Source organism: Ursus arctos, unplaced genomic scaffold (genome assembly GCF_023065955.2).
Source record: "Ursus arctos isolate Adak ecotype North America unplaced genomic scaffold, UrsArc2.0 scaffold_31, whole genome shotgun sequence".
Classification (NCBI taxonomy): Eukaryota; Metazoa; Chordata; class Mammalia; order Carnivora; family Ursidae; genus Ursus; species Ursus arctos.
Window position 1 is genome coordinate 20,511,526 of NW_026622997.1, and position 9,229 is coordinate 20,520,754.

General features: G+C 46.4%; 1 long non-coding RNA gene across 1 annotated transcript; it reads left to right on the top strand.

The window, feature by feature from the left end:
- The first annotated feature begins 4,390 nt into the window (after nucleotides 1-4,390).
- LOC130542218 (uncharacterized) lies at nucleotides 4,391-8,231 on the top strand. Its single transcript, XR_008956593.1, has 2 exons — nucleotides 4,391-4,764; nucleotides 5,052-8,231. It is a non-coding gene; the product is annotated as an uncharacterized LOC130542218 (long non-coding RNA).
- The last annotated feature ends 998 nt before the right edge of the window (nucleotides 8,232-9,229 follow it).

Sequence of the window (9,229 nt, forward strand, 5' to 3'; positions counted from 1 at the left end):
TCTCACTCTCTGTTCTCTCTCAAACAAATAAATTAATTTTTTAAAATGTTAAAAGAATAGGTTAATAACATTTGTTGTAAGTTAATGATAGATTACAAGCACTCTACCAGAACTCCATATACACGTAGCTCGGAAGTGTTCATTAGCTGGCTGTGGATGGGCTGTGACTGGCCGTGGATTGGCTGTAATTGGCTTGACTGCAGCACACTTTGCCGGACAATCTAGAAGTGTTAGCTGGGTTCATCAGCTCACCAGCAGTGGCCTCTCTGTGAAGCAACAGCTTTGCCTTCTCATACATACCTGTCCCCACTCAACTCCAAAGCTCCGGCATCCATGTACATTCCGGAATTCTCACAGATGGATTTGGGAGGTAATTCTGACTCATTTTGCAGCAATTCTCCCACTGGGCATCCACGTTCCTACTTGGCTGTTTCTGTCATTACTGGAGCTGGAGATTCTGGTTCATAGCTCATGCCCCCAACCAGGTGGTGAGCAAGGCTCCTTCATGTAAGAACATCCAGAAATTTCAACCTGAAGGGGGAAGGACCTCAGGGATAGTTCACCTAAGGGATGAATGAACAGGCTTGTCATTTCTCCTCTGTATAATATGAAGAGAGAACTTTTACTGGACTTAATAGCATCCCCTTTTATGAAGTCTGGCTCTTCTAAGAAGGTACAAGATAGAGAGTCAAAAAATTAAAAGTGTCTGTACCCATAGTCATAGTAACTTCTGATGAAAAGGACCAACAGCCATTTCAAAGGGTAGACAGTTTAAAGATTTCATTTATTTATTTGGGGGGGGGAAGAGTGGAGAGAGAAGGACAAGAAGACTCCATGCTGAGCACAGAGCCTGACACAGGGCTTGATCCCACAACTCTAAGATCATGACCTGAGCCAAAATCAAGAGTCGATGCTTAACCAACTGAGCCACCCAGGTGCCCCCAAAGGATAGACAGTTTAGATCAAAGACCTGAGTCCAAAATGAAGCCATCATAGGCCAATCAACCTAGAAAGCAAATGTTTGGTGTGTCAGACTAACAGCACTCCTGGCAAAGGAATGGTTTCAAATTGAATATGACTTTCTAAAAAACCCAGTGGAAATCATCGTTTGCAAACAGTATTATCTCATGGTTTATTGAGCACCGAAGCACAAACATTTCTGTACGCAGCATCTCTCTTTCTATCGATATTTATAATGGCTGTATAATATTCCACCCAGTGAATAAATGGCTTACATAGTTTTGCTAACCTTTCTCCTGTTCTGTCCCCTTGGTTGTTTCTGATACTGTACTATTAGAGGTAACCATGGTGGGGCGCCTGGGTGGCACAGTGGTTAAGCGTCTGCCTTCGGCTCAGGGCATGATCCCGGTGTTATGGGATCGAGCCCCACGTCGGGCTCCTCCGCTATGAGCCTGCTTCTTCCTCTCCCACTCCCCCTGCTTGTGTTCCCTCTTTTGCTGGCTGTCTCTGTCTCTGTCAAATAAATAAATACAATCTTAAAAAAAAAAAAAAAAGAGGTAACCATGGTGATCATTTCATCCACGTAGATTTTTCTGCATTGTGAATTGTTTCCTTATAATAGATTCTCAGAAGGGGAATCATGAGGTCAAAGGGTCAATATTTTTGTCATCCTTGACCCACGCTGTTGGGTGAAGCTCAGTTTTACTCTGTCCCTCTTCACACTGAGTATTTTCAAATAATTTTTATTGTAATTAAGAGGAAGAAATGTTCATTTGCCCTCATACTGTTACTGCTGGAATTAAACATTTTTAATATATTTTTATTAATTTTTCCCCTTTTTTGTGAATTGCTTGTCTATATGATAGTGTAAACCAGTGGCAGAGGTGAAGTTTAATTCTGGAACCTTCAAATAGCCTCAAACTCCTCTGTTCTCTTATCCCAACTACCTATGGTGATCAGGCCAGAACAATCCCTTCAGTGCTCAACTGTCACAGCAGGCAACTCTGTGGGGATATGTTCATGGCTGTGTTACCCACTTCCTTCCTCTTTTTTTTTTTTTTAAGATTTTATTCTTTTTTTTTTTTAAGATTTTATTTATTTATTTGACAGAGAGAGAGACAGCCAGTAAGAGAGGGAACACAGGCAGGGGGAGTGGGAGAGGAAGAAGCAGGCTCATAGCGGAGGAGCCCAATGTGGGGCTCGATCCCAGGACCCTGGGATCATGCCCTGAGCCAAAGGCAGATGCTTAACGGCTGACCCACCCAGGCGCCCCAGGTTTTATTCATTTATTTGAGAGAGAAAGAGAGCATGGGGTGGGGGGGCGGGGAAGGAGAAGCAGACTCCCTGCTGAGCAAGGAGCCCGACACAGGGCTGGATCCCAGGACCCTGAGATCACGACTTGAGCCAAAGGCAGATGCTTAACCTACTGAGCCACCTAGGCACCCCCTCCCTTCCTTCTTCTTGCCGCCTTCTACCGCCGATGAGAAGTGATACTGCCATTTCTGTGCTTGGAGAATTTTCTCCTAAAATCAGTGGTTCCCAACACTGACTGCACATTAGAATCATCTGGAGAACTTTTAAAATTCCCAATACCCAGCACATCCTGTGCACCAATGAAATCAGTCTCTGGGGTGGGACCTGGCATCAGTGCTCTCGAAAGCTCTACTGCGGATCCCAAAGCACAGCCAACGTTGAGAACCACAGGTTTAAATCCGGGGTCATGGGAGCAGTATGCTAGGCACTCAGGGTTCAGAAGTCCATACAGGGGCTCCTACCCTCAGGGAGCTCACAGCTGGGAGGTTTGGATAGCAAACACACTCTAAATGCTGCAATACATACGCTCAGAATATTATAGACATATATGCAAACACACATATATATGGATGGGCCACTTAATATATAACTTCATTAACCAGTGGCATCAACTCTATAAAATCTTATGCACTAAGTTTTTGTCATTAAGAGGTAAACTGCATGGAAACAAAGACTTCTTAAAAACACATGTCACAAAGGCTGAGAGAGTTTGTGACGATCTCCAGCTGTCTGCGCTCACTTAAAATATTGACTCTCCATATAGGGAACTGATTTTTCTAAAGGATGACCGTGAAGCCCTATCATTCTGGTTTGCCTAAGAAATGGTTGGTTATGTTTAAGATGCTGTATTTATCAAGGCAAAATATATATGGACACATTGGAAAAAGCATTTTAAAATGAGGCAACAGAGGCTTTTCACTTGGTCTTAGGTCTAAACTCATTGTGCGCTCTCCCTCCCTGCCGTTTCTGCAGCGGTACCGATCGGTCCTTCCACTAGGTGGCGCTCTGGACAAATTCATGAGCGGCGCGCTTTGGAGAAGCTCCCACCTCGTTCTGTGGCTACTCATTCCCGGTCTGGAGCTAAAGCAATCCGAAGCGGTTTTCTTATCTTTTGCTAACTGAGAAATAAAGTTAGGTGCACTGGAACAGTATTTATAACTATCAGTCCACATGTTGTCTTCAGAATTTTTTAAATCTACCTTATTATTTTATTGAATTCTGGTGCATTCCCCCTCACCCCCGATTATCAAGACAATTCTAGGCTTTAAAACAACGTTACAGGCTTCATCCTACAGACATTTAGTCCCTGCTTTTTCTGTTAAAGCCAATAATGAAATACAGCTCCCATTGTCTCTGTATAAAGATCAAAACACACATCAGACTTCAAAGAATTGGATTTATTTTTATGGGTTAAACCATCTGAATGTTATCTGAGACAGAATTAAATGGCAAACATTCCTGACTCTTCTCAACAGAAATAGGACTGTCCTTGGCCCTGGGCCCGGCGGCTGAGTCCTCAGCTAGAATAATACCCAGTATTCAGCAAAAGACAGGTCCAGCTCCGAAGCCCCACTCAGTGGTCGTGCAAATTCTCAGGAAGTCTGATCAGAGTTTCCAGAGGCAGCCAGTCACTGCCATTCCCCTCAGCTCGCCTGGAAAGGGCAGGATTTTTGAGGGTCCCGGAGGCCCAAAGGCCAAATCGTGTCCCACATTCATCCCCATCTCTCCACAGGTGCGGTCTCACAGGTGCGGTCTCACAGGTTCTTCTTTCTGGCTTTTATGTCGACAGAGCTAGACCATTAGAATGAGTCTGGGCTCTTCTGTTGTAAAACTAAGCTTGATACCCAGAGCCAGAGAAGGCTAAAGACATGTTTCGCTTTCGTCTATCACTGGGAGAAATGTCACCTCAGGAAAACCGGATATTAATGAGCACAGAACACAACGGGAATAAATCATCCTTCCGCTGGCAGAGGCCGAGAGCCTGGCTGTCCTCTGAGCCTGCCTCAGCATATGTGAGCACTTGACATTCCTAGCCGTGTCTTGGACGAGGATCTTGGTGCCTGAGGGTTTATATGGCACTATTTCTGATCGACACTTGACTCTCTTTTCTGTCACCCTCCAGGGACCGGGCTAGCCATGGAAAGGATTAGCCAACCCCCTTGCTTCAAAGTGTCCCTCAGTCTGTGGCTGAGGCTTTTACACAAACCCTGCTTCGCTCTTTCCAGAACGTGTTCTCCGAAGAGCATGGGGTACTTGCAATGAGCACACAGGTAAGTATGGATGGTGGAAAGAAAGAACCGAACACCGGCCAAGTCACAGCTTTTGAAAGAGCATAACACTCTGCTCAAGACAAGCTTCTCACCCCGATGAGGCATCTGGAGACATAGGACGGAGAACACTCCATACCAGACGGCGCTCTCCCTGTGTGAGGCCAGCTGACCGGAAATGACCCAGTGCTCATGGGAAAACAGGAGAGAGGGAAGCTTCCAGGTGAGTGATGGCACCAGAAGTAAGGCTGACATGAGTGTGGCTCTTCCTTGATGCCCCTCCTCCCTGCCTTCTTTGGGGGGCATGAAGGCACTGAGGAGAGAGACTGAGAAAACCCAGAAAAGGGCATGAGGTCAGGGTGTGGTTGGGACCAAACTGAATTCTTGCCAAGTAATCGTGTGCCAAACACATTACATAGTCTCCTCTAATGCTCAAACCAACGCTGGGTAAAATTATCTCAACTGCACACATGAGAAAATCAAAACTAAAGTGTTCAAATTTCTATTCAGCCTCACACAGGAAGGCACCAAGTCTAAACCTGGAGCCTGGACTGTTTGCCTCCACGTCTCATGCTCTGTACTGTGTCCCAGCAAGAGATGGGGTGTTCTGCTCAGTCTTCTGGCCTTTGTCCTCATCCTTCAAAGGGGGCAAAGGCGTATTCCTGAAGGAAGTGCTGGCTACGCCAAGGAACCAGGAATGTGGAATGCACAGGATAAGGGAAGAATTGTGCTCCGTTAAATGATAATTTAGGACAACACAGCTGAGCCTAGTGGTTGAATCTGGTCTGTTTTTCAGTTGCAACCAACACCTGTCTTTTTAAAGGATGGTGACACCTATTGCCAATACTCTTGTTTTTAAAATATGGAGACATAGCCCAGAGCTGCTTTATCCCCTTTTATTTTTTTAAAGATTTGATTTATTTATTTGAGAGAGCACGAGTTGGGGTGGGGGAGGGACAGAGGGAGAGGGAGAAGCAGACTTCCAGCTGAGCAGGGAGCCTGGCGCAGGGCTCCATCCCAGGACCCTGGGATCGTGACCTGAGCCGAAGACAGACACTTAGCCAACTGAGCCACTCAGGAGCCCCTAAAGCTGAGATTTAAAAGGGGCAGTTGAGGGGCACCTGGGTGGCTCAGTCAGTGAAGCATGTGCATTCGGCTCAGGTCATGATCCCAGGGTCCTGAGATCGAGCCCCAGTCTGGCTCTCTGCTTGGCAGGAATCCTGCTTCTCCCTCTCCCTCTGCATGCCACTCCACCTGCTTGTCCTCTCTCTCTCTCTCTGTCAAATAAACAAACTAAATCTTTTTTTTTCCGAAGATTTTATTTATTAGACAGAGAGAGACACAGCGAGAGAGGGAACACAAGCAGGGGGAGTGGGAGAGGGAGAAGCAGGCTTCCCACTAAGCAGGGAGCCTGACGCGGGGCTTGATCCCAGGACCCTGGGATCATGACGTGAGCCGAAGGCAGATGCTTAATGACTGAGCCACCCAGGCGCCCCAACAAGTAAAATCTTTAAAAAAAAAATCTAGCTTTAGTTCCTCAACAAATGAAAGATATACTTAAAACAGAAAAGAGTTTTTCTCGCTAGACACAATATTCCAGTGTTTGTTCAATGTATATCCACAGCGCTAAATACTCGTCACGCTAAAGCACTTAGCACAGAATTTTAAACAAAATATCTGACCCATTTTAATAAACTTGGCATAGCAGGCTTTTTTGCTGGGATGATATTTCCACTTGTTCCAGAAAGGTTCTGTCGAAGGAAATACACACCATAGTGTTCAAAGCATCATTTCTTCAATAAGAAACATGTGCACACCAAAATCATCCAGATTTGCATTACCTAAAAGAAGAGGTGACTTAGATTCCATGACCTCAGTGTAAGTTCATAAACTGATCAAAGGAAGAGACTTTTCCAGATACCTGTGGCCCTTGGATCCAGAAGTGATGTTCTTGCCTAAGGTGAACCACTCACAGCCCTTCCTTAGGTATTTTACTTCACTGTGAGACTGAGAGAGAGTGAGTCAGTCCTGCTCTAGTTGTGGCCTCAGCAAGATGTCAACTTTGGGCTCGTCTGTGATGGTAATGAGGTCGATGAGTAGACTGAAGCTGAGACAAAGCACAGATCCTTGTGAGAGTTCAAGGCTCTCAGGGGTTTTCCTTGAGTCGAGCCCCATCCTTATCCCTTTCACCGTCTGGCTGCTGGTTTCCTCTGATTATGTAAGAAACGCCAGGATCCTATTAAATCCCTCTTTGTGCTTCAGCTAGTTTGAGTTGATCTTTTATCATATGCAAGGAAAAAAAAAAAACCCCAACTCATGACGAACGTACCATCAGACTGAAAATAGATGAATTATCTGTCTCAAGAAATTTTAGGGCTATGTCAGCATTTTAACTTCTTGATAGAAGGAGGCCAGCTTCTTTGATGAGAGCTGCCAAATGGTTGCTACCTTAAAAGGGCCCTGCAAGATCTGAGCAAGATGCAAGGAGTCAGAGGGTAGCTCTGTTATGGATCAGACATTTACATAAAAGGAAAGCATTCGGCCCATCTGCATAGGAGCGCACGGCCTGGCTGTTGGAAAATGCTAATAAGAATCCAACACTTCACCCTTGCGCTTGCGCATTGCCTAAAAAAGAACGCTGCACCGAGGAAGCTGCGAGACCGAGCCCTTGTCGGAACAGATGACATTTTCAAAATCGGGCTCAGTAGAGAGGTGGAGGGGATCTAACCATGTTCCAGTCATGTCTATAACTAACAAAAGCACTTAGACAATTAGAGACTGCCATTGACATGAGTGAATGCCACTAGTCGTTTCTTTCCTGGACAAAAACCCTCAAACATTAGTCTATCACATTCGAAACACTCTAAGCCCCTCCCTGTAAGCCCTCTCGGGTAGAATCGGGTCCCTCTGTAGGGAGGAGCAAGCAGGCAGGGGGGAAAGGGCAGGCTAGGGGGAGAATGTTCTCCAGCTATACAGTATGTCTGAGGGATGGGAGAGAGCTCAACACCATAGGTCGGCATCTGCCCCATGGGCCAGATTTTCTGGAAGGAGAAGCCAAGTCTCACCTGATAAGAGAAGAAAGGAAGAGCCAGCTCTAGAAAAAAAAGACTTAACTTGGCAGCTTACTCTGGCCCCCATCCAGCACCACCAAGATGCCCCCACCCCCACTCTTGTGACACCTCTACAGTGGTTGACTAGTGTCCCACTGCAAATCCATGGCCAACCAGAACCTCAGGATGTGACCTCGTTTGGAAATAGGGTCTTTGCAGATGTAATTAGTTAAGAATCTTGAGATGAAACCATCCTGGATTTAGGATGGTCCCTAAATGCAGTGACAGGTTCCTTACAAGAAGAGAGGGCACAGAGGGAAGGAAGTAGACATGGGAATGATATGGCCACAAGCCAGGGATGCCAGGAGCCCCAAGAAGCTGGAAGAAGCCAGGAAGGATTTTTTCCGAGAGCCTCCAGGAGGAGCCTGGCCCTGATGGCACCTTGATCTTGGGCTTCTGGCTTCCAGAACTGTGAGAAAATACTTGTCTATTCTTTGGAGCCACCAAGTTGTGGTCATTTGTCACAGCAGCTACGGGACACTAGTGCAGTCTGAAAGCTTGGTAGGGACCCCTCCCCATGCCAAGCACACCAAAGCACCCACACACACCTCCCTTCTACACACCTTCTTCTCTTCCCCCACCGTGCCTCCTCTCCGCCCTCCTCTTGCTCATCCTAATAGCAAAGGCCTCATTTCCTAAACATGGCTCAGGTCAGTTAAAGGTTCAAAGAAAATTAATTTGATTGAATCCAATCTCATCCAAATAGATGATACCATCATTTGTCCAAAAACATTCCCAGTTTTAGAGAGAATCCTTATGAACAAATCTTTAACCAGTAGAATTTCCTATATGAGAAGAGCATTTGAAGAGTAGACGTACTTCCGTTCTGAAGAGGAAGGGTCTGCCCCTGGGGTTCTCTTGGTTCAGCGTGCAGTTGGCTTTAGGGGGACCTCAGAGCAGGAATTCAGTCCTTCCACTTCCCACCCAGTTGATTCCCATCAGCCAAGATCATGTCAAACACATGTCCCCGATCTTGGCCGTATGGATTCCACCGCCATCTGCCCAGCCCCAGCCCCAACCCCACAAAGACAGGAGAGCTCAAACAGAGCTTGGAGATCGTCTCATTCAAAGGCCCCATTTTATCGATCAGGAAAAACAGCACATGAGTGGTGGGATCAAGACAAGAACCAAGGTCTCTTCTATTCTAAAGACGTTCACCGGGTTTGCGGAGTGGTCACCATGTGCCAGACACTGTGCGCGGTACTTTGGGTACACTGGAGTGTTGTGTTGCCTCTGCAGTGAGAGCCACAGAACGTGTAAAAATGTGCAGGAACGGTCCATGCTCAAACAGGGGAAAAGACAAGAAGACAGTGTGTAATACTTCTTTCCCCATTGAGAACCTTTCAGCTCATTGGTTTGGAAGGCATCTGAGTGACCCAAATCTTTCTAGTCTCTCTTCCTCTGTCTCCTTCTCTCAGAATCTTTTTGGCCTTTTCTACCCTTGTTCTCCCCCACAGGTTGGTTGCCCTGTGGGGGCAGGAAGTACGGTGGACTCCCAAGTGCTTGGAATGTTCTGGAAGGGCTTGCAAGCCCTTACGTGAGTCCAAAGAGTAGTGCCCTCTTGTGGAACGTCTGCAG